The following is a 24,391-nucleotide window of genomic DNA, read 5'->3' as shown; positions in this document are numbered from 1 at the left end:
TAAAGGAATCCATCAAAATCCTTGAGGAGAACAGAGGCAGCAACCTCTTTGACCTCAGCCACAGCAACTTCTTCCTAGGAATATCTCCAAAGGCCAGGGAAGCAGGGGCAAGAATGAGCTATTGGGACTTCATCAAGATCAAATGCTTTTGCACAGCAAAGGAAACAGTCAACAAAACCAAAAGACAACTGTCAGAATGGGAGAAAATATTTGCAAATGACATATCAGATAAAGGGCTAGTATCTAAAATTTATAAAGAACTTATCAAACTCAACACCCAAAGAAGAAATAATCCAATTAAGAAATGGGCAGAGAACATTAACAGACATTTCTGCAAAGAAGATATCCAGATGGCCAACAGACACATGAAAAGTGCTCCACATCACTCGGCATCAGGGAAATACAAATCAAAACCACAGTGAGATATCACCTCACACCAGTCAGAATGGCTAAATTAACAAGTCAGGGAATGACAGATGCTGGCGAGGATGTGGAGAAAGGGAAACCCTCCTACACTGTTGGCGGGAATGCAAGCTGGCACAGCCACTTTGGAAAACAGCATGGAGATTCCTCAAAAAGTTGAAAATAGTGCTACCCTACAACCAGCAATCGCACTACTTGGTATTTACCCTAAAGATACAAATGTAGTGATCCAAAGGGGCACATGCACCCAAATGTTTATAGCAGCAATGTCCACAATAGCCAAACTATGGAAAGAAACTAGATGTCCATCAACAGATGAATGAATAAAGAAGACGTGACATATATATATATATATATATATATATATATATATAATATGTATATAATATCTATCTATCTATATCTATAATGGAATACTATGCAACTTTTAAAAGAAATTAAATTTTGCCCTTTGTGATGACATAGATGAAACTAGATGGTATTATGTTTAGTGAAATAAGTCAATCAGAGAAAGACAATTATCATATGATCTCCCTGATATGAGGAAGTTGAGAGGCAATGTTGGGGGGTTGGGGGGTAGGAAGAGAATAAATGAAACAAGATGGGATTGGGAGGAGACAAATTTTAAGAGTCTCACAAAGCAAACTGAGGGTTGCTGTGGGGTGGGTAGGGAGAGGATGGTTGGGTTATGGACATTGCGGAAGGTATGTACTATGCTGAGTGCTGTGAAGTGTGTAAACCTGGCGATTCACAGACCTGCATCTCTGGGGCTAATAATACATTATATATTAATTAAAAAAAATTAAAAATAGTGGGCACATTCATAGATCCCAAACTTTCTTCCTGCCCCTTTCTCTCTTTATTGCCACAACCACTGATCATCTTTTTGTTACTATAGATTAATTTGAAATGTCTTCTTCATTTTTGAAAGAAATTTTGAAATATCTTCTTCATTTTTGAAAGAAATACACATTTTTGCAGTGTGTAGAATGCTATATTTCTGAGTTACTTCTTTTCAGAAGTTTGAAAGTACTCTCCATGGCCTCCAAGTTTCCACTCTGAGGTCATTTCTCAGTCTAATTATGGCTTTTTCCCTTTTTCTTTTCAGCTTTATTGAAGTGTAATTGACAAACATTGTATATATTTAAGGTGTATTACTTGATGTTTTGGGATATATATTATATTTTAAATATTTTATTTATTTATTTGAGTGACATCACAAGCTGGAAGGAGGGGCAGAAGAAGAAGGAGAAGCAGACTCCCTGCTGACCAGGGAGCCCAAAGTGGGGCTCAATCCCAAAAGCCAGGAACATGACCTGAGCTGAAGGCAAAAGCTTAAATCACTGAGCCACCAAGCTGCCCCAATATGCCCCAAAATGTACATTTTAAAATATACATTTTTAATGATTACCACAAACAGATTAATCAGTTTATGTTGTTGACAATTTTTTGTCTGTCATGAGAACACTTAAGATGTACTTAATCTTGGGCCACCTGGTGGCTCAGTGGGTTAAGGCCTCTGCCTTCAGCTCAGGTCATGATCCCAGGTTCCTGGGATTGAGCCCTGTGTCAGGCTCTTTGCTCAGCAGGGGGCCTGCTTCCCCCTTTTCTCTCTCTCTGCCTGCCTCTCCACCCACTTGTGATCTCTGTCTGTCAAAAAATAAATAAAATCCTAAAAAAATAAAAAGATGTACTTACTCTCACCAAATTTCAAGTATATAACATAGTGTTGTTAATATAATCACCATGCTATGCATTAGGTTTCTAGAATTTATTCATCCTGCATAACTGAAACTTTATACCCTTTCATCAGTATCTTCCCACTTCCCCCACTCCCCCAAAACCTGGAAACCACCACTTTTCCTATGCCTCCATGAATTTGACCTTTTAGATTCTGTATATAATGAGATCACTCAGTGTTTGTCTATCTTTGTCTTGCTTATTTTACTTAGCATAGTACCCTCAAGGCCCATCCATATAGTTGCAAATGAAAGCATTTCTTTCTTTTTTTAAGGCTGAATCATACCCCATTTTATACATATATATAGTTACAGTAAACATGAGAGTGCAGATATCTCTGTGTAATACTGATTTCTTTCTTTCTTTTCTTTTTAAATATAACCCAGGAGTGGAATTGTTGGATCACAGGGAATTCTATTTTTAATTTTTTGAGGAATCTCCATACTGTTCTCTATAATGACTATATGAATTTATGTTCCCAACAATAGTGTACAGGATCCTTTTTTCTCCATAACCTCATCAAAATTTATTATATTTATTTATTTATCTTATTGTATTTATAACAATAGCCATTCTAACAGGTATGAAGTGATGTCTCATAGTTTTGATTTGCATTTCTTCAGTGATTAATCATGTTGAATGCCTTTTCATTTATCTGTTGGCCTGTTATATGTCTTCTTTTGAGAAATGTCTCTTTAGATATGTTGCCCATGTTTAAAGAAAATTTTACTGATTTATTTCAGAGAGAGTGTGAGCACAAGAGGGAGCAGAGACAGAGGGAGAGGGAGAAGCAGACTCCCTGCTGAACAGGGAGCCCAACTCAGGGCTCAGTCCTAGGACCTTGAGATCATGAACTGAGCTGAAGGCAGACACTTAACTTCCTGAGCCACCTAGGTGCACTGATCTTTTGCCCATTTTAAAATTGGATTATTTGCTGTCAAATTGGTTGAGTTCCTTATATATTTTGAATATTACCCCCTTATTAGATGTATGATTTACAAATATTTTCTTTCATTTGTAAGTTGCCTTTTCACTGTTGATTACTGCCTTTGCTGTCAAGAAGCTTATTAGTTTGATGTAATCTCATTTGTCTATTTTTGATTTTGTGGGTTGCACTTTTGGGGTCATATCCAAAAACAGATTGCTCAGGCTAATCTCCAAAAGCTCTTTCCTTATGTTATCTCTTACTAGTTTTACTGTCTCAAGTCTTAGATTTGTCTTTAGTGTATTATAAGTTGATTGTTGTTTATATTCTGGGTTCAATTTTATACTTCTATTGTGTGGGTATTTAGATTTCTCAACACCATTTATTAAAGAGTCTGTCATTTCCTCATTGTGTGTTTTTGGCAATGTTATTGAAGATCAAAGACTTATTTCTGGGCGTGGGTTTATTTTTGGATTTTCCGTTCTGCTCTGTTGGCTTATGCCGGATTTGAATGTTTGTATCTCTCCCCCCAACCCCACTCTCCCTATTTATATGTTGAAATATTAACCCCCAAAGATAATATTAGGAAGTAGGTGTCTTGAAAGGTCCTAAAGTCATGATGGTGGAGCCCTCTTGAACAAATCAGTGCTTTATGGAAGAGGTTCCAGAGATTCCTATCTCATCAACCACGTGGGGACACAGTGAGAGTGCTCTGGCTATGAACAAAGTAGAAGGCCTGCATTCTCCAAAAAGTGACAGTGTTAGTGACTTGATCTTGGACTTTCCAAACTTCAGAATTGTGGGCAATAAATTTCTATTGTTTATAAGCTACCCAGTCTGTGGTATTTTGTTATAGCAACCTGCATGAATTAAGATAGTTCTATGTCTCTTTTTATGCTGATACCATACTGTTTGGATTACTATAGTTTTGTAATATTTTGAAATCAGGAAGTACGATGCCTCTGGTTTTGTTCTTCTTGCTCAAGATTGCTTTGGCTACTTGGAGTCGTTTGAATTTAGGATTTAAAAAAAAATTCGTAAAGAATGCTACTGTGTTTTGATAGGGATTGCATTTAATCTGTAGATCACTTTGGGTAATATGGACATCTTAACAACATTAATTCTTCCAATTCAAGCACATGGGATGTCTTTCTGTTTATCTGTCTTTTTAATTTCCTTCAGCAATGTTTTACAATTTTCAGTGCATAAGTGTTTCTACTTTTTTATAAAATATGTATATTTTAAAAATATCTTAGTGAACAAAGCAAATACTCCTATAGCTAGCAACCAGTTCAAGAAATAGAACTTTATCAGCCACCTCAGAGACAAGACTGATGTGTGCTCACTTCAGCAGCACATATACTAAAACTGGAACCACACAGAGATTATCATGGCCCCTGAGTAAGGATGACATGCAAATTTGTGAAGTGTTCCATAAAAAAAAAATAATAATAATATTAAAGAAAAGAAAAGAAAAGACAAGCTGACATATTCATTAGGTCCAGTAGGCAAGGTACTTGGATACACAATTTTTGCAGAGGCCAAGAAAATATTTTAATTTCTTATAAAATATTTTGATTTATTTTAGGGACTCATGAAATGCATTAATTTTTTAAGAAAAAATGTTTTAATACATAATATTAATATATGAAAGTCTTTACCTTTATACCAACACAGTTATAAATCATAACTTATAAAAGTTTTTACGGTGTTAGGAAACCAGGAAAGCAAAAGTAACTCAGTCCCATTAATGTCATTTTGTGGTCCTGCTCACAAACACCCTAATCACAACTACCTCTTTACCCTCAAAAGTATCAGTATCCTAATTTTTATTATCATCACTCATTTTATTTATTTATTTTCTTGTGTATTTATGTATTTATTTGAAGAGAGAGAGAGAGGCAGAGGAAGAATCCCAAGCAGGCTCCAGGTCCCCAGCACAGAGCCTCATATGGGGCTTGATCTTGTGATTCTGACATCATGACCTGAGCCAAAATCAAGAGTTCAGACATTTAACTGACTGAGCCACTCAGTGCCCCTCACTGCATTTCTTTATAGTTTTATCACCCCAAATACTAGTTTTTAAATTTGGTTTTGTTTTGTTTATAAAGATTTTATTTATTTATTTATTTGACAGAGAGAGAGAGAGAGGCAACAAAAGCAGGGGGAGCAGGAGAGGAGAAGCAGGCTTCCTGCCTGGCAGGGAGCCTGATGTGGAGCTGGATCCCAGGACCTAGGATCATTACTTGAGCCAAAGGCAGCTGCTTAATGACTGAGCCACCCAGGTACCCCCTAAATACTAGTTTTATCTTGCATATAAAGATCTGCTATTGGGGCATCTGGATGACTCAGTGGGTTAAAGCCGCTGCCTTTGGCTCAGGTCATGATCCTGGGGTCCTGGGATTGAGCCCCACATCCGGCTCTCTGCTTAGCTGGGAGCCTGCTTCCTTCTCTCTCTACCTGTCTCTGTGCCTGCTTGTGATCTCTGTCTGTCAAATAAATAAAAAAGTTTTAAAAATATTAAAAATATAAAGATCTGCTATAAATATAATTTCTCTATATGTTACTCTTTCATCTCTTCTTTTACCTTGAAGTTGATCTGTTGAGAAATTGAGACTTACAACCTGTCGTCTTGCACTTTCTGGCTCTTGCTAATTGCATACTCAAGTTTAGTTTTTTTTTTTTTTTTTTCTGTGCTCTATATTTTCTGTAAATTGTCAGCTGGGTCCAGAGGTTTGATCATATTCAAGTTTAATCACTATGGCAATATTATATAGGTAGTGTGGTGTTCCTTCAGGAAGCATCTCATGGCAGGTTGTCTTTCCTTTTCTAATGTTAGCAGCCATTAGTGCTTCTACCAATTCTTACATTAATATTTTTCTGGGTATTTTGGTTTTCTGAAGCTCACTATACATAGAAGCCTCAGGAAGGATTCATGGCCATACTGTTGCCTGAGTTCCTAATATTGTTAACATTTTGTCTGTGCCATTTGTACTAGAAAATCAATTTTGGTGGGGGGGGTATATAAATTCTTAGTTCACATTTTCTTTCCTTAGGTGTTGTGATGGTTAATTTTGTGTGTGAACTTGGCTGGGCCATGATGCCCAGATATATTGTCAAACATTATTCTGGATGTTTCTGTGTGCTGTGTTTTTGGATTAGATTAACATTCGTATCAGTGGACTTTGATTAAAACAGATTGCTCTCCATAATGTAGATGGACCTTACCCAATCAGCTGAAGAACTGAGTAAGACAGAAGACTGACCTTTTTCAAGCAAGAGGGAATTCTACAGCACTTGAATTGCAGTGTTGCTTCTTCTTTAGTCTCTAACTTGCTGGTCTACCCTGCAAAGAGTCTGGACTTGTCAGCCTCCACAGTTGCATGAACCAATTCCTTAAAAGAAACTTTCTCTCTATGTATACACATCTAGAGAACTCTGACCAATACAAGTGTCTTAAATATGTTATTCAAGTGTCTGATAGCCATTTGTATGTCTTTATTGGAGAAGTGTCTGTCCATATCTTCTGCCCATTTTTGCTATGATTGTCTGTTTTGTGTGTGTTGAGTTTGAGGAGTTCATTATAGATCCTGGATATCAACCTTTTGTCTGTACTGTCATTTGCAAATATCTTCTCCCATTCCGTGGGTTGCCTCTTTGTTTTGTTGACTGTTTCCTTTGCTGTGCAGAAGCTTTTGATCTTGATGAAGTCCCAAAAGTTCATCTTCACTTTTGTTTCCTTTGCCTTTGGAGACATATCTTGAAAGAAGTTGCTGTGGCTGATATCGAAGAGGTTACTGCCTATGTTCTTCTCTAGGATTCTGAGGGATTCCTGTCTCACATTGAGGTCTTTTATCCATTTTGAGTTTATCTTTGTGTACGGTGTAAGAGAATGGTCAAGTTTCATTCTTCTACATATAGCTGCCCAGTTTTCCCAGCACCATTTATTGAAGAGACTGTCTTTTTTCCACTGTATATTTTTTCCTGTTTTGTCGAAGATTATTTGACCATAGAGTTGAGGGTCCATATCTGGGCTCTCTACTCTGTTCCACTGGTCTATGTGTCTGTTTTTATGCCAGTACCATGCTGTCTTGCTGATCACAGCTTTGTAGTAAAGCTTGAAATCAGGTAACGTGATGCCCCCAGTATTATTTTTGTTTTTCAACATTTCCTTAGAGATTCTGGGTCTTTTCTGATTCCATACAAATTTTTGGATTATTTGCTCCAGCTCTTTGAAGAATACCAGTGAAATTTTGATCAGAATAGCATTAAAAGTATAGATTGCTCTAGGCAGTATACACATTTTAACAATGTTTATTCTTTCGATCCAAGAGCATGGAATGTTCATCATCACTAGCCATCAGGGAGATTCAAATTAAAACCACATTGAGATATCACCTTACACCAGTTAGATTGGCCAAAATTAGCAAGACAGGAAACAACATGTGTTGGAGAGGATGTGGAGAAAGGGGAACCCTCTTACACTGTTGGTGGGAATGCAAGTTGGTGCAGCCTCTTTGGAGAACAGTGTGGAGATTCCTCAAGAAATTAAAAATAGAACTTCCCTATGACCCTGCCATTGCACTCCTGGGTATTTACCCCAAAGATACAGATGTAGTGAAAAGAAGGGCCATCTGTACCCTAATGTTTATAGCAGCAATGGCACGGTCGCCAAACTGTGGAAAGAACCAAGATGCCCTTCAACGGATGAATGCATAAGGAAGATATGGTCCATATACACTATGGAGTATTATGCCTCCATCAGAAAGGACGAATACCCAACTTTTGTAGCAACATGGACGGGACTGGAAGAGATTATGATGAGTGAAATAAGTCAAGCAGAAAGAGTCAAATATCATATGGTTTCACTTATTTGTGGAGCATAACAAAAAGCATAGAGGACATGGGGAGTTAGAGAGAAGGGGGTTGGGGTTAATTGGAAAGGGAGGTGAATCATGAGAGACTATGGACTCTGAAAAACAATCTGAGGGGTTTGAAGTGGTGGGGGGGTGGGAGGTCGGGGTACCAGGTGGTGGGTATTAGAGACGGCACGGATTGCATGGAGCACTGGGTGTGGTGAAAAAATAATGATACTGTTATGCTGAAAATAAATAAATGAAGAAAAAAAATATGTTACCCAAATTTACTTTTGAGGTTTGATGTTGAAATGTCTGATGAAATCTTATTCTTTCCCTTGGGTGTCATTTTCTTCTTTTTCAGATCCCTTAAAGAATTTCTTTTCTTTAAGTTTAGGGCTCAAGTTTGTATGTGTTTTGATAGATTTATACCAAGTGTTTAATTTTTTGAAGTTATTGTAAATGGTATTCAGTTTTAATTTTATTTTCCATTTGTAAATTGCTAATATATAGAAATATGATTAATCTTTGTTTGATGACCTTGTATCCTATAACCTTACTAAACTTTTTAGTTGCAGGAGGTATCCTGGGGGCATGTTCTACACAGACAATCATGGTGTTTGTGAATGAACGCCATTTTATTTTTTCTTTTTAAATCTCAAGGACTTTTATTTATTCTTCCCCTTTTTCACTAGCTAAAACTTCTAATATAATGTTGAATAGAACTGATGAGATTGGACATCATTGTCTTGCTCCCAATCTTAGGGGAAAGTATTCAGTCTTTCAGTGTTAAATTTGATAGTAACTGTAGTTTTTTGTGTTTTTGTTTTGTTATTTTTTTGGTAAGATGCCCCTTTTCAGGTTGAGGAACAGGTTTTTTTCTATATCCTAATTTGCTGCAATTTTTATCAATGTGGATGTTGAGATTTGTCAAGTGCCTTTTCTGCATTAATTGATATGAACATACATTTTTCTTTACAGTGTTAATATGGTGAATTATAAGGATTGATTTTCAAATATTGAACCATCTGTACATCCTTTTGATAAACTCCAAATGATTTGGGTATATGATTTTTTTTATATATTGCTGGGTTCAATTTATTCATTTTTAAATAATTTTTATATCTATGTTCATGAGGAATCTTGTTCCTTGGTTTTCTTTTGTACTCTCTTTGCCTTATTTTGGTATCAAGGGTTTCAATGTACTTTTATTAGAAAATATAGCATAGTAATCATGTTTGTACTCATTACAAAATCTACAATGGATTTCTATTGCCTAGTAGAGTAGGTCTGTAATAACTTTGATACTATACTATTTTACATCAAATTTTTTAATGTATATGCCTTACTCTGTAAACTTTCCTGTTCTTATCTCTCGCTGTACCCTTTCTCCTGCTCCAATTTTCAGGCCTATGGTGTCACTGATATCCTGCTTGCCCTTCCCTAAGCATGCCAGACTGTGATAGTCTTTTAGTTTCTCTACTAACCATTCTCTTAATACCAGGAAAATCCTATCAAGTCTATATGTCTAATAACTTCTATTATTTTCTGGACTAAGTTTTCCTAAAACTGCAAATGTTTTTGACTACTTCTCCCTCAGGCCTCTATTCTACTCGATTTAAATGCCTATTGTAGCACTTATTTATTTATAGCTCCCTCCCCAACTGGTTAATGAGTAGTTTGAGGGCAGAGATTTGTCTTTAATTCCAAGTACTTAACAAAGTGTGGCGCCCACTATTTATTTGCTGATTGGATGATTATAATTCCCTGTGTCCTTCAGGCTCACTGAGAGAATATATTACATTTTTATATTCCTCACTTGCTGAGAAACTTTGCAAATTATATATATATGTTACTAATAGTTTTTGTCTTTATGATTCCAGTATTACGTTATGGTCTCTATCTTGAACATTTTCAACATATAATTTTTCACTATATATATGTATATATTGTAGTATATACTTACAAATGTAAGTTTTGTAAGGGCCTATTTAGCCAGAGCGATTCCATCTGGTTAAACAGTGATTTTGTTGTTTATTCAGTAAAACTTAAACTGACCCTGCCCCCTCCCTCCACAGGAGAAGTTACTTAAAAGCAAGTCCAGGGAAAACCAGTCCCAGGTAACAAAGCCCAAATACAAGGGTGGGTCAGGTCAGGTGGAGATAATAGCCCGAATGCAGGGATGAGTCGGGGGAGGTGGAGACATCCAATCAATGGGGCTTGTACTGTCTTGCTAGCTACCAAGGAGTGTGGGCTCCACCTTTTAGGTGCCTTTTGGGGCTCCAGTTCTGACCAAGGTGATAGGCTAGTTTGAATAGCTACTATGGGGTGAATTGTAATTCAATTGGCCACTTGTGTGTGGCCAGGCTCAACCACATGGCCTTTGCTCTATAAAAGTTAGTCTGTGAGGCTAGGAGGGGTCACCTCTTTGTAAGAGATGACCCTGGCCGGTCAGTTTGATTCTCAATGCTTAGCACGAAATAAAGCTTTGCTTGACCTTCGCTTTGTATCAGTCTCGTTCCTTTGATCATGGACCCAACAGTTTAAGGGAGTAAATTTGGTTTATGATGATTTTAGAACTCTTGTTTCTAGACTGAGATCCTTAAACTATAATGGGTTCACATATAACAATGGGTATCAGTGAATTATTTTCCCTGTTTAAAAAATTGTAATAAAACTTTTTATTAACATCAATGAGGTTGTCATCCAAATTAATTGAAATATTAGATTCTTTGCTTTTGACCATAATTTTGTTATATGGTAAATCAGAAACTCAGAATAACAGCTATGATCACTGACTAAATAAATAATATTTTATAATTACAACTTGGAACACAGAATTTTTCAAAACATAGTATGCATGGGAGGGCCATAAAGAGGTTATTATTGATGTAGGAAACAGAGGCAGAAGAAAAATTACTAAGTTTCCTTAAAACTGACAACCCCTTAAAACAGGCAGAGTGACATTCCTTTAGGGACTCAACTGCCTCCTCCTTAACACTTTGCTAAGAGCAAAGGGCAGTCTTTGTCTGACCAATCCCTATCCCCAACCAGGATCCTGTAAGTCTACTTTAACAATTCCTTTGGAAACTTCCTTTATCTCTAAACCCTCCAAGATACTGTTGACAATCATTCCCAAGCATTGGCCCACTGATATACATGTAAAGGGTCTCAGACAAAGGTTTTATTACTGGTAATGACTAGCCTTTTTCCCAACAACAGCTAGCCCCTCAAGGTCCTGGAAACCTTGCTTCCAAATTTCCTTAGACACATATACCATCTCTGACCCCCTCCCAACTTGCAAGCACATAAAGGACCACTCCTCACAACCCCAGGGCAGCAGCTCTTTCTGCCCATGGGTCCTGTCCCCATGTTTTAATAAATATTTTGCACCAAAGATGACTCAAGAATTCTTTCTTGGTCATCAGCTCTGGACCTCACCCCACCGAACCTCACTTATATTCTAAGACTTCATCATTATCACTGGAAAAGTTATTTTTATGGAGAAATTTTTCTTACATTTTATATTCCAAGGATTATTTTTTCTTTGTTTTTAAAGTTTAGTATTGGGAAATGTATCAATAATTGAGGATTATGCTGAGTTGGGTTTCCAGTGAATTGCTTGAGATTATATGCTTAAATTGCTCAGGAGGATAGACCAAGTTTACCAGTTAAGTTTCTTAAAAATATACAAACTTTTCCCGTAACGTTATGGTGAGTTGACATATTTTCTGTGAATTGCTTTGACTTTCTGGTGAGCTGTAATGCAGGCACTTCATCCTCTGGGAGCTCAAACTGCAAAGGTGAGTCAATGGTATTTCCTCCCAAGAAACCTCTGTTTTTGAAAAAGACCAAAGGGATGAATATTCTGGTTGTTTCTCAGAAGCTCATTTAAATTAGTACTCTATTTTTTTTTTTTTTAGGCTGATCTGAAAAAAAAAAATCATATGTGCCATTTTATGTAAATCTAAATTAGCAAATAATTTAAAAAATGATCATTTTGATACAGCTAACTGGAGTATGCAGACCATGAACAACTAGAAATTTTGAAAATATACTTTTTAAAAAAGAAGTAATGATTTTTATGTGAAAAGCTTATGGCTAAAGAGCAAGCAATCTCCTTCACAAAAAGCCAATTTCCTTCCCTGAACATTTCATTGACTGGCACTGTCACATAGGGTCATCATGAATGGTGCATCCTAGAAGTTGAATATTGTACAACCTGCAAAATTATATGTGACAACCCTGCTCTACCATCTTTGAACGTCTAATCTCCTGAAAACTTCTTTCCCATTTTCTAGGTTATTTTTCATTGTTTTAATATTCTTTGTGAAAACTTTTAGTTATTTAAACTTTATAATTATTTATAAATAAATAAAATCTTATTTTATATAAACATGAGCAAAAATAAAGGAAATACCTTTTCTTTTAGGAAATACTTTCTCCCATCTGCCTTCAGGATTAGAGCCATTGCTGCCATATATTAGTATGTTATAATTCTACCCCTTGACTCAGGTGATTAGTCTAGTTGGAATCTGGCAAACTAGATTCTAGTTGGAATCTGGAAGAGAGCATTCTCTTTGGATGGCTGATGATTCTAGTAGCTTGTTTTCTGTTATATTGATCAGAAAAGCAGGAAAAAAAAATGAGTCTAGAGAGAGGGCAAGTGATACATATAGAAAATGCAAACCAAATCACAGGTTAAAGATGGAGAGACACAGGTGAGAGTGTTCTGAATCTCTGGCTTGAGGTGCTTCTTGACACTTGGTGCATTTCTCTTCTTTGGAATTCTGTGGGACATCTCAGAAATCTTATAATAAACCACAATTTCTACTTATTTGAGAGGATTTCTGCAGTACTATGCTTTGACTCAGGCATGAGGGGCCGCTTCCATAGGCCTCATGCTTTAGAATGCTTTCCTCCATCCACACCCCCATCAATGGGGAAAAGAGTCAGTGGCATATGCCCATGAAGAACCATGCTTTTTCTTCTAGACCAGGCACAAGGTACATGTGGTCAAGAGACTTCTGCCTCAAAGTCCCAAACCTACTGTCAGGGTCTCTGTTGACTTTTTCCTGGTCCAGTGTACCTCTCCCAGTTCCCAGGGGTAGCTACAGCATATCTCTTTATGGTGGGATGTGAACTGAGTTTGGCACATTTCACTTGTGTGTGTAACAAGTCCCTTAAGGTGTAGAATAGAGTCTGAGGCAAGAAAAAAAGGGGACATGATGCCACTAGCCTGTGTCCAGGGTCTGGGCCTACTGTATTCATGTGCTGATTTCCTTAAAATCTGGGAACCTGGTCTTCCAGGAGCTTATAAAGGTATGTTTGTCAATATAGAAGGATAGGACACATTTTATGTAGCAATTAGTTAACTTGGTCAGAAATTTTAAATACTTAGATGTGTTGTATGTGGGCTTTCATTTGTACTCTTAATCCCAGGCTTTGTAGTTAGAAGTGGGCCTCACCAGACAAGCCAATATAATGAAAATCTGGTATTATAGTAGTTAAGTTAAGGTTAATGATTTACAGGACAAAAGAATTTCTAATCAGATTATTTTAATAGCACAGGCTAGTGAAAAGATCACTGATTTAGAACTCTTATTAGTTACCTGTTGCTGCATAACAAATTACCCTAAATTGGCAGCTAAAAAATTTACTATTTCACAGTTTCTGTGAGTCAGAATAATTTAATAGTCCTAGTTGGAATAATCCTTTTAAAGTTCTATTTATTTATTTATTTATTTATTTGAGGGGGTGGGGAGAGGCAAAGAAGAGAGAGAGAAATCTGAAACAGACTCACCACTGAGCCTGTAGCCCTCAAGGGGCTGGATTCCAGTTACCTGAGATCATGACCTGAGCTGAAATCAAGAGTCAGACATTTAACCCCTGAGCCACCTAGAGGCCCCTAGTTCAAAGACTTTTGAGATTGCAGTCAAGATGTTGGCTGGGACTGCAGTTGTGTTGGGCTCCATTGGGGTTGAAAGATCCACTTCTAAGCTTACTTATGTGTTGTTGATAGGCCTGGTTCCTCACCACTTAAGCTTCTTCATAGGTTGTCAGGTGACCTCATCAGATGACACCTGATTTCCCCCAGAGTGGATGATGGGGGGGGCAATTTTTCATAACCTAATCTCAGAAGTGATATACCATCGTTTGCTGTATTCTATTGGTAATGCAGTCCAACTCTGGTTGGTTGTGGGAGAGGACTACACAGGGTATGAATGTCAGAGAATATCAGAGATGGGGATCCCTGGAGATCATCCTGGGGGCTGGTTTTTCCAGTCCTCCTTGCTCAATCTCTCCAGCCTACTAGCCTTTAGGTTCTTGAACCTAACCAGTTCTGCCTCACCTTTGTATTCATGACCTCTCCAAGGTAGGCTTTTCCTATTGATCTTCTTTGGCTGAACCTCTGTCTTAGTTTTCAGCTTAAAAGACATTACTCTAGAGAAGACTTCACTTGATCACTCAGTATTTAATAGTTACCTAGTTGTTCTCTGTTTATCACATTGTTTGAATTCTGGGTGCCTGAAACATACATATATGTTGAATGAAGGAGTCTCGGTAATTATATGACTTTGGGGAAAAGATATGCTCTCTAAACCCCAGTAGCTTTGTCTGTGGTTAATGATCTTCTACCCCAACCTACTATCCAGGGTTTTTTTGAGAATCAAATAAGCTAGAATTTTCTATAACAATTGATGAAATTATTATTGTTGGTTAACTCCTCCTCCTCCTTGAGCAGAGGGATTGCCCAGGAATGTATTTTCCCATTTTAGTTTTCAGGTTCTCTTTATCTACCTGCATTGTAGAACTGTGTTGTTCATTTAGCCATTCACTAGCCTCATTTACTGTCCTGCAAATGTCTCAGAGGACTTATTTTGAATTAAAGTTATGATTTCATGTGTGAAAAGTATTCAGTTGGGAGGAAGTTTAGTAAGGTTTATTCAAATGTAAAATGGCATTGTGCTTTTGGATCATAACTAATCATAGCATCCCATTGAACCTGGGAGGTAGTATGTGCTTTTTAGAAGCTAGTTATGCACAAAAGGACAAATACCCAAGAATCAAAGCAAACTTTTAATAATGCCCAATTGGAGTTCTGGTCATGTTTGAGCCATTCAGAGTCTAATCAGTAAAACCCCCTTGAGTCAATAATTGCCTTCTCCTCAAATCATTGCAGGTATCTATTATGCTGCACATTATCCACATAGAAATGAACATATGGTTACTGAACACATAACAAAACAGGCTCTGTTGGAGAATGTTTCCTTTAGGATGCCTTAAAACATTCTTGAGCAGAATATTATGGAGGCTGCTTACTATCCCTTCTGTTCTTGGGGTTATAGGAGGGAAGTTGCAAGTCCTTTGTATAAAGAACCGTGAATGAGCTCACTATAAGAAGCTGAAAACTCAGAATGTATTGATTTATTTAGAGAACACCATTAACTATCTCCCATGATGAATACAGAACCAGTGGATGGAGTTTCTTAAAAGTTGGAAAAATATTTTTCCTCTCTCATGTTGCATTTCAGGGAACTAAAACATTGTGGAGAAGCTTTCTTCAGAGTGGACCAAACCATGACCTGCAGTTTGTTGCTATCTTTATGTAACAACAACCAAAAAAAGACATTTGATATATTCAGAAAAAGGAAGAGGAAAAAAGAGTTTGAAAAAGAGAAGTAGAACAAAACCTATATTAACTTGAACCTGGCTAAATTTCTTTTGAGAATTAACCAGATTTAAGATTCAACTTAAGAAGAAACAGAAATCAAAAGCATATATAAGAAATCACCTTATTTGAATAGAATAATTTAAATGATTATAACAACTTATATTTTAACAAGTGTGTTCAAAGTGACAAGAATTTTTTGGTTAGCCAAAATGTCCATTTTTAAAACATTCTGCAAAACTAGGGTATAAATATAACAAATAACTTATTTATATGTATGGTTTATAAACACATATGTGAATGCATGTACATATCTGTATATGTATAAGATGATATTAAAATAAGAGTTCCAACCAAGACAGGTAGATATCAGATATTAAAGTGACTGGTGAAACACAAACCAATTAAATGGAAACTATTAAAGAACTTAAAAAAAAATAAAGTAATGAGACCTATAGGACTTATAAAATAGACGGAAAATCAGACGGATGATTCTTAAACCCCTCATATCTTAAGGACATAAAAAATCCAGGGGAGTAGAAATTGAAAGTAGATTTATGAATAGGACATTTGGGTAGAACTGTAGATTGCTGAGTCCCCCTATCCTTCTCCTAGAATGTGGCAGGTAGGATCCCTGCCCCCCACCTTGAACTTGGTGAGAGAAGTTTCAGTGGGCCCACATGGAAAGTATGATATGTGTACCCTGCAATTGCTCATGGTGGACTGTTGTCTAAACTCCATCTGAGAAATGGAAAGAGTGAGAGATAACTGGAAGTAGACCAGAAGCTGCCTTGGCTGCTCTCAGTCCTGGAGTTAGTTGGTGGGTAGAAGATCCAGGTATGTTTCTGGTGAACTGGAGGTGGGCTATGCATGAGAGGGACAAAGAACACACACATACACACACATAGATCAAGCCCTGCTGTGGTTTGTTCTTAGACCCTGCCCAAGAGAAACACTGTGGAACCATAATAGCCACAGAGAGAAACCCCAGGTACAGCTGGATTCCTGGGACCAAGAAGGAAATCATAACCCTCAGGAAGATAAGGAAACTGTAGATGAGACCATTGCAACAGTAGAGGTGGAAGGGGGACAAATTTCAGCTTTCTGAAGGCCTGAGACGCCCACAGTCGGCTTATGACAATAAAAGAGATTATTTGGATTTTCATAACCAAACAAATTTTAAGTTCTTATGCATGTATATTTTTTCAAATCAACATAACATTGTAAACATCGAGTAAATAAGTTGTGTGTGACTTCAGAACTGGAGAGGTTGTGTTCTTGGTATGTGTTATATGACTACTGAAAGCCTTGTTTGCTAAAAAAAAGAAAAAAGAAAAAAGCAACAATAATAATAATTGGTGTGAGCAGTGCTGTTATTTCTGAAACCGCATCTCATATTAGTGACCTCTGTTAAGGTACTCCTCCTGCCTTGTGCATTGGTATCTCTGTTTTGTACCAGAAGGAAACACTGTGTCTGGTTTCACTATGAAATTCATGGAGCTCTCTGCTTGAAATAATATTAAAGACCTTTATTATTCAACCTGTGCGTTCATCTGTGCAAGCACATCTCCTTAGGGAAATGCTTGAAAATGGGATTTTCGTGGCCTCTCCCATTTGACTTGTCTTCCCCCACCCTCCCTTTTCCCCATCCCTGTCCAGGTATCTATTAGTTATCTCTTCCAATAACACAGTTCTGGCTGCATTGAAAGTGCTTTTTAATGTAGGAGATGTACTTCAGGCCTAACACCAGGTCACTTTCTAAGTAACATTTTATGGGATTGATTAAACTTTAGCACCATAACTGTTGACTTTACAGGCCAGAAAAGAGACTCCCGAGTGTTCTACCCCAGACAATTTGTGCCTCACAAGTTTGAAAAATCAAATGTGTTTAATGTGTCTGACAAAAGAGGCTGTCCTCTATTTTTGAGTCTTCTTTATTTAAAAGACCTCAGTATTAAAAATAAAACAATATCTTTTACACTAGTGAGGTTAAGTTACAGTAAATAACTGTAAATAAAAGAAGGTAGACTTTTTAACTGTGGGGATGACACTAAAGATTGAAGTTGGCGTCTTCATTGCTCCAAACCCAACTGCTTAATTTTACCTAGTTTGCTGCTGGAAAATGAAGCTACATTTGCTCTTGGTGGCGTTTTCAAGGTTGTGAGATGAGGCATGGCTAATTTATTTAATTAGAGAAACATATTTTTAGGGCTACAATGCAGTGGAATCAGGGACCAAAAGCAAAACAAAAAAAAAATTTTTTTTCCACCTGTCTGGGATTTGGAAATCCAAATCCTTGCCTTTATCTGCACACAAAGGTATGTCGCCAGGGGCTTAGTGATGTGGTTCATAATGGGCAGAAACATTTTAAAGAAACAAACAAAAGAAAAAAGATAGGAAAAAAAAATACCCATGAATTCATGGTTGGCTTTGTACTGTGTTAGCCTAGCTAGGTTGGAAACATGTCTCCCAGAATTCCCTTCCCTCTATGGTTCTGGGTTGGGGTTGGCTGGGAGAAAGATAGGGAAGGGAGGCCTGGTGGCAGCCACTGCATTTGGAGAGTCACTTAGACTGTGTAAGGGCCTATTCAGCCAGAGCATCCCCACCCCAGTTGAACTGCCATTTTGTTGTAAAGCTTAAATTGACCTTGCCCCCCACCCCCCCAGGGGAACTTACTTAAAAGCAAGTTTGGGAAACCAGTCCCAGGTAACAAAGTCCCACGTAACAAAGTCCAAGTACAGGGTGGGTCAGGCCAGGTGGAGATATTCAATCAGTGGGTGCGCATACTGTCTCCTAGCTACCAAAGAGTAGCAGCCCCCGCCTTTTGGGAGCCTTTTGGCGCCAATCCTAATCAAGGTGTAATAGGCTGGTTCAAATGTCTGCTAGGGTAAATTGTAACTCAATTGGTCACCCAGCATCACTGTGGAGTTTCCTGTGTGTGTTACAATCTCATTGGCCACCTGTGCGTGGCCAAGCCCGACCGCATGGCCTTTGCCCTTAAAAGCTAGTCTGTGAAACAGAGAAGGGTCACCCTCTCTTGTAAGAGGTGCGGCCCCGAAGGTTCAGTTAGATTCTTGATGCTTGGCACGAAATAAAGCTTTGCTTGACCTTCGCTTTGTATCAGTCTCGCTCCTTTAATCACGGACCCATTATTGGGGCATAACAGACTGCTGCTGATCTGCTGGAAGGGCATGTAGGGACCGCTCATCTGTAGGCTCCCTTCCTCGTGCAGGCCAGCAGCTAGGCCTAGAGTTCCTCAGCTTTGACTGCATCAGAAACTTCAGCTCCTCTGAATCTGAGGCCAGGCAAGAGTGTCACTCAAAGGTGGGTGGCACCAGCTTTTCCTGCAGGTCATCTTCACTGTTTGGGCTTCACAAGGTGGGGATCAGGTACAAGTTCCAGTTTGTCCTTGTTTTCCCCCACTTTGCATCTAGGTTTTCTTCCTGGCCACTTACTGACCTACAGTGACTTCAGACCCCCGACCAGATACACAAATTACAGCATTCTACAAGATTCTTTGTCTTATAGAATGAATGTTGTTCATCTTACATCATGCTTTGTCTGAAAAAAAAATTTGCCATCTCAATTAACTTAATTTTTCAACTCTGATTTTTTAAAATCACCTTTACTAGTGGATTTTAAGATAATATAGCATAAAAAACCTGGTGAATAATTTTTTCTAATATATACTAGCTGATTAAACTTTGCAATAAGAGTAGAGCAAACTGAACTTGGTATATTAAATGATTTGCAAATTGCAATGTGCTGCACTTTTCAGTTACATGCCTAAGTAAAATAAATCAACTTCTGTCTTATCAGCATTGGGGAATTTTTTATGTGTGATCATTGTATTTTAAAGTTGGCAATATACACACTGTCTTTTTAAATAAAGATGGTATTACTAACTTTTCTTCAGTAAGGCTTATGCCTGACTTGTTGGGATAGAGCTATGGTTTTTTTGTGTTTGTTTTGTTTTGCTTTTGCTTAAAGCATAGTTCCCAGAATAGAAGGAAACATTTATAAAGTGATGGCTATTATTGTTGCAGTGATATAACTTACAAACTCTAAAATTTGTTTCAGTTGATTACATAATTAAAAAAAAAACCAAGCCTTAATATTATTTTTTGTGTTTGGGAGTATAACCCTACCTGGCAAAGACAGAGTAGTGAGATTGCTAATTGGGCAGATAATTTTTGTGGCAAGTACTGCCTTCGTGAAGGGATGAGGGATGTGTGGATGTTTGTTTGTGCATATGCACACACATAAGCACTCATATGTTCCTTTATCTTGTAGATTCAATCATTGTACAATTTACTTTATATCTTTGTGTCTTTCAAGATTATTTATTTATTTATTTGACAGAGAGAGAGAGAGACAGACAGACAGACAGCGAGAGAGGGAACACAAGCAGGGACAGTGGCAGAGGGAGAAGCAGGCTTTCCACTGAGCAGAGATCCTGATGTAGGGCTGGATCCCAGGACCCCTTGATAATGACCTGAGCAGAAGGCATTCCTGTAAGGACTGACCCAGGCACCCCTCTTTGTGTCTTTCAAATGCCGGTTGAAGTTCTAGCCTTCTCAAGTTATTTGTAAATATATACTGGTGGTAGGAAACTATATGGTAGTGTCAAGGTGATGAGGGGCAGGAGGCTGACTGAGAACAAAGCAAAAGCAGGCACCTTGCACCCCCTCTCCATCTGCTCCCCCTCAGTAATAGGTGTAGCATTCTTCAGGCACCCCTGACCGCCATAAGAAACAAATAGTTAACTTGCAGAATTCACAATCCTACAAGACAGGAGTCTCCCTTGGTTTACAAATGTCCTAGAGATCTGCAAACAAAGAAGTTACCTTATCAATAGCACAAATTTCCAGAGGCAAATAACTCAGTTCCTCAGCCCTAAATAAAGTTAAATTTCTTCTAAACCCAAATCTCACTAACAAAGATGCTTGATAGCAGGATTGTGACATCCCACCAAGAATCTCCCAACTGTCTTGATGTTAGTGGCTGGCCAAAAGACAACATTGATCAAGCCACAAGGCCTCTGGTGTCAGGGCACCTTGTAGGCCCTCTTTAGCATATGAAAGCTCCGTTGAAACCTCCCTTCCCCTCACAATCCTCCAACCACAAAGTAATCTGCCATCTCTCACAACCCGGGCACCAGCTCTTTCTGCCCACGGTGGGGGCACCAGCTCTTTCTGCCCACGGGTCCTGTCCCCGTGCTTTAATAAACCACCATTTTTCACCAAAGATGTCTCAAGAATTCTTTCTTGGTCATCGGCTCCAGACCTCAGCCCAGGGAAGCTCACCTAGGTTCCAGAACTTCATCAAAGTTATAATGTGGAAGTAGATGTCCTACCAATATTTTTGTTTGTTTAGTGAACTTTATGTACATTTGTGTATATACACAAATGCACACATACACACATGTGCAATTGCATGTGTGAAGAAATGTAGATATGTAGTATATATGGTCTGTAGTTCACAGATCTGTATCAATCAGAATATCTTCTTATAGCCTTATCCCAGACTGTGATCTTTTTACCAAGCTTACTATGGTTTCCATAAAAGAGTGGCATAGATCTAGCAGTGACAAGCTCTCTCTTTTCTGTCCTTGCCTCTGATTCTACCTACTCAAGGACTCAATGACCACATCGTTTACTCTTTCTTACCACTTCTTTACATTGTAGTCCTAGCTGCTATCGCTTTAGATGAGTGAAAAATTAGTCTCTTCCCAAATGGCTGGAGACCACCTGTATGAATTCATACAGATGTAAATATATATGCAGATTTTTCTGAAGCAAACCCCTCTTACTCCACTGCACTTGCAAATTTCCCAAATACTGTTATGATAATGCTAGGTGATTTATTTTACATAAAGATGCATCTGAAGGGTGCAGCAAATTGTGATTTGCAAACCATTTAACTTGCTAAGATCAGATTGTTCTGCTTTATCTGCAAAGTTCACCCACAAGGAATTTAATATAAAGGCTTTTATTCTTGTTGTTTCATGTATTATACTTTCCTGAGATCTGATGGATGAGTTTGAAATGGGTGCGTGGGGGAGGAGAGAAGGAAATTAGCCACTCTGCATCTTCTCTGGGAAAGCAACCCCTAACCCTCCATTTCCCACAGGACTGTTGAGAGTGTTCAAGGACTTCTAGGAGAATGACAGCACAGACTTGTAGGGATACATTATTACTCAGATGTAAGGTGAATTGGGCATGGGCCCAGGAAACAATGAATCAGAATATTTCTGTCTAGTTCCTATTATTACCTTGAAATGCATACAGAGAATGAGTGACTGAGTGCAGGTACCCTTGCTAAGGATTAAGAAGATTCCACTAGTTCCCCTCTCCTTCTGCAGACAGTCATTGCCTGGTGGTATTATACCTGGGAGTCATGGGACCAACTACTAAGTTACTAACTTGTGTAATTTGGGGGAAATTGCTTTAATATTTGGATCCCTCATGTATAACCAGTAGGGGAATCAATATGATTTCTAAGGTCCATGCATCTCTCAATATATATTATATATTGATATATATCTCATATATATATCTCATATATCAGCTCCCTTTACTTCCTTCCCCATATATATCTCATATATATATACGAGCGGCGCAGAAGTCCAGGTTCGAACCTGCAATAAACGACCCTTGCTGATTGCTTTGACTCACGTCTCTGGTGGTCTTTTAAGGTGGGGGTAATACTCAATTGGCATTTCAATATCTCTCCCCCATATATATCTCATATAACAGCTCCCCTTACTTCCTTCACCTCCCTTCCTTCCTGAACTATGATTTCCCTTCCCTTACATCCTTTCATGGTAAACTTTTATTTATTTGTTTTTATATGAGCACACTTTTATTCTGGAGAATGATTCATTTTCTTTATACTTATATATTTAATTAAATGTTTATTGAGCTCCTACAGTGTGCCAGGGACTGGGATATAAATACAGAAGAAGACAGAGGAGGAATCTCATCAAAGAAGAGGTAATGAAGGCAATAATAATAATAATAATAATAAAATATTTTATTATGTAATGTGATGTTCTAGGAATGGGGAAGTCCATGATATCATGGGATCAAATAGTTGGAGGGACAGGGCATTTGCTCCTGGCGATTAGGAAAGAGATCTGGAGATGCAGCATTTAAGTTGAAGCTTGAGAGTTAAGTAGGAGATAATTGAACGGAAGGGAAATACTTAGGAGGTGAATAGACAAGGCTTGGCGATTGGTAAGATACAGAGGGTGGTAAGAAAGAAAAGATAATATTTAAGTGGCTGACTAGATTGTGGCTAGTGGCTGAGTTTGGGAAAGAGAAAGATAAGAAAAAAGCAATGAGTAGATTGAAAGTCTTTGGTAGATGCTGATTCAGATTCAGTAGATGCTAATTAGACAGCCCCTACTAATGAAAACAGTATTTTATATTTGGGTGATGCTTTTCAGAGCAGAACACTTCCATGTATACATTCTCACTTAAGCCTCGTAACAAACTAGAAGATAGACATTATTATTCCTAATATTTAGATGTTAAGAAAAAATTTCCAAAATTTGGAAGTTGGCAAGAAGATGGCCACTTGTCCTTTTCAGGTCAGGGGCCCAGCGGGATTCTCTAATTCTCCCAGGGGTAGGTATCTTTGTTTGACTTACTGTTTGTTATTGATTAGGATGTTTTTTAAATGTTTGAAAGATAGATGTTAACTGCTAGAAAACCAACAGACATGCAAATGATTTTTAGCTGGAAAAGTAAGAATTTGTCTAATATAAAAGTTTTATTGTTCTGTAAGACACCAACTAGTTGTATTCTCTTATTCCATTTTGGTATCTAATTTAGCAATTTTATTCCAGCAAACTTAACTAGTGTCTTTTCTATTGCCCTTTGAAATAATTTTATCATCCTGTTGGTTCCCTCATTAATGAGTTAAATAAATCTTTGACAGGTATCCATTATATATTTGTATGAGAATAGTATTTCTAGCTTTTTGTAAGTGTTCTTTTGAAAGAAATGAATCAAAAAAAGTCTTGAGAGATTAAATAATTTGCTCAAAGTCATGTTGTTAGAGACAGGGTAGGAACTTGAACTTAGATTTTATGGCTTTAAATCTGACATATTTTGTGATACATGTGACATCAAAGAAGAGTCCTGAACAGTTCTTCATTGCTGCTATGTTTTTGTTTTTACTTATTTATTTTAATTTTATCTTTTTCTGGGGTGGAGGGAGGGAAGTGCAGAGGGGGAAAGAGAATCTTAAACCAGCTCCACGCCTAGTTCAGAGCCTGACTTGGGGCTTGATCTCATGACCCTGAGATCATGACCTGAACCAAATATCAAGAGTCAGACACTTAACCAGCTGAGCCATAGCCCCTGCTATGTTTTTGTTTTAGTTAAGAATAGGTATAATTACAGAAAAGCAGCAAGCAGAAAAGCAGATTTCATTTCATTAGATTTTTAAGTCGACCAACATTTTTCAAGTTCTCTGTGACTGCATCCTTTTATTAGCTTTGTAAAGTTTTGCAGGCGAGGTAAACACAACACCAGGTGAGGTAGGCGCAAGGCAAGATTTATTAAAGGCACTCTCCAGCGAAGTTTCCGGCCTCAGGAGAAGGGAAGCCAGGAACGTCCTGCCGGGAGGAAGTCGGCACCCTTGGGCAAGGTTCCGTGTCTCCAGAGAGGGGAATTGGGGAAGTCACCCTGGGAGGGAGTTGGCGGGGGTCTTTTATCCGGCCAAGGCAGGGCATGGGCTCACATCCATATATGGTAAGATATTTGG

At 38.0% G+C, this 24,391-nt stretch overlaps 1 non-coding gene across 1 annotated transcript; it reads left to right on the top strand.

The window, feature by feature from the left end:
- The first annotated feature begins 4,426 nt into the window (after positions 1 to 4,426).
- Positions 4,427 to 4,530, top strand: LOC123394525. The gene has a single exon (XR_006609301.1). It is a non-coding gene; the product is annotated as a U6 spliceosomal RNA (small nuclear RNA).
- The last annotated feature ends 19,861 nt before the right edge of the window (positions 4,531 to 24,391 follow it).

The sequence above is a fragment of the Mustela putorius genome, unplaced genomic scaffold (genome assembly GCF_011764305.1).
Source record: "Mustela putorius furo isolate JIRA1106 unplaced genomic scaffold, ASM1176430v1.1 tig00000056_pilon_pilon_pilon, whole genome shotgun sequence".
NCBI classification, from domain to species: domain Eukaryota; kingdom Metazoa; phylum Chordata; class Mammalia; order Carnivora; family Mustelidae; genus Mustela; species Mustela putorius.
The sequence above is the reverse complement of the archived record's forward strand: the minus strand, read 5'-3'. Positions and strand labels throughout refer to the sequence as shown.